The sequence below is a fragment of the Pteropus alecto genome, unplaced genomic scaffold (genome assembly GCF_000325575.1).
Source record: "Pteropus alecto unplaced genomic scaffold, ASM32557v1 scaffold20, whole genome shotgun sequence".
NCBI classification, from domain to species: domain Eukaryota; kingdom Metazoa; phylum Chordata; class Mammalia; order Chiroptera; family Pteropodidae; genus Pteropus; species Pteropus alecto.
This window is the reverse complement of record NW_006436298.1, coordinates 405,009-407,167: the sequence shown is the minus strand read 5'-3', so window position 1 is coordinate 407,167 and position 2,159 is coordinate 405,009.

Sequence of the window (2,159 nt, the reverse complement as noted above, 5' to 3'; positions counted from 1 at the left end):
GGATCAAATATATGGTAGCTGAAGGAAACTGGACTCTGGGTGGTAATCACACAATAGAATATATAGATGTCAAATTATAATGTACACCTGAAAATTATATAATTGTATTAACTAATGTTACCCCAAACTTAAAAAAATAAAATAAAATAAAACTAATGAAGCTTCATGATAGGTACGTGGGGATTCAAATATACTATTCTCCCTACTTTTGTGTGTTGAAATGTTACTGTAACAAAATGAGTTTGTTTGTTTGTTTGTCTACTGTGGTAATCCATGAGTGAAGTCTTAAAAACCTTGACACGGGTGGTGGCAGGGAAAAATTTTTAAAAAGGACTACTAATTCAACAGATATTTTGGCCTTGATAACAGACTTGATATAACAACTTCTGCTGAGGAAAGAAACAAAAGTAACTCATTTATATAGCCTTGGAAATAGAGTAATGTTGTGAAAAGGAACCTATCCATTGTCTATATATTCCTGAACTTTAAATGAAGTACCTCATTGATCTGTACAATTAAAATGTATATGGAAATTGATAATCTGTGTAAGTTAAATTTCTGTCTATAAATTTTGTTCTCTATCAACTGCACCACATGAAAAGAACTGGATGGATTTTCATCAAATTTAGAGGGTCTGTTTGGGAAAATCTGCCTATCGAAATATAGCCTTATTTGATCTATACAAATAGACCAAATTTTGGGGGGCCCTAGAGGTGACTCTTTTATTTTAAGAAACGTTCATGTTATTTTTTTTTTTTAAGTTTTCTACAATTTGAGTCCAGAAATTTACCTTTGTAAACAATTTTCCAGGAATCTTTTTGGTAGAAGCACCCAAAATGTCCAAATGTTTGTTTTCCCAAGTAATATATTTTAAATGTTCTTGAGATAGACATGAGATGTTACACCAGACAAAATTGCTACCTTGAAGATGAACGATCTTTACTTCCATATCTGCAAGAGCTTTAAAAGGAGAATTTTTTTTAAATATTAAATGTCATTCTAGAAGGGATACTTCTTGGGAGAAAAAAAATGGAGAGATGGGCTTTTAAAAGGTGAATGAAAGTGATACCTAATGTAAAAAAAAAAAAAAAAAACATTTGGAGCCAATTCAGAAAGACATGATCTCAGTGAGCAGGCTCCCACTGAGTCAAATGTTCAAACTAAGAAAACTTAAGCTCCTAAAGAGGGGAACAGTTCACGTTCAGAGCAGCCGACACCTGAGGCTTCTATGAGGGACACTCAGGAGGTACCCCACACTCTTGTACAATTACTCGAAACTAAAGTTCTGCCTGAGAGACATTTGGCTGCAAATACAGAGAAAAGGCCACATGGATTAAGATACCACAAACTGAGAAAATAAACAGTGATTTCAAACTTAAGCTTTAAGTCAATTAAGCTAGGGAAGCTAGTATTATTTTGCAATCTGTGTTCCTATTGTCAAGCCCAAAGGTACTAATCTGTTCTAACAGGAAACATGTGACAGATCCAAACACAGAGCTACGAAAATCTTCATTTTCACTCTCAGATTAATAGCCAGAATCTTGTCACTTAAACAATAATATCTAGACCTAAACCAATATATTTCAATGAAGTTTTGCAAAGTAGACCAATATTTATTGTCTGAAACCATGGATTTCCTTGAGTCAAACCTTCACTTTCAAACATCTATAGTTTCCAGTAAGTGCCTACTCTGGTGTTATCATTACAAGATCAGATGGTCTAAACATTTAATTTGTAATCATGTTCCTTCCAACATGGGCAACCCTAGATAGTGTGATCCAAGGTGAAGAGTAACGGGTTTATTCATGTGTACCAGAGAACAGGATACTAATGATTATCAAAGAAACTCAGCTATAAGTTTCCAATAATTAAATCTCTTTTATTCATTAAAATAATTTTGAAATTACAGCTCAATAATTATGTTATTGTTTCTACTAAAGTTTATCAATGCTAAATGAGTCTCCTGGTCAATGCCAAATATAGCTAATAAATAATACAGCTAATAAATGAAATGGAGATGATGTATCATACATTAAATCAGTAATTATGTATAAAAGATGTTATAGATTCTAAAGACAAACTATAGGATTGTTCAAAAAGAAGCGTTCATCTTACTTGCTTTGTAAGAGAAATACTGAATACAGAAAAGATTGTGAAGT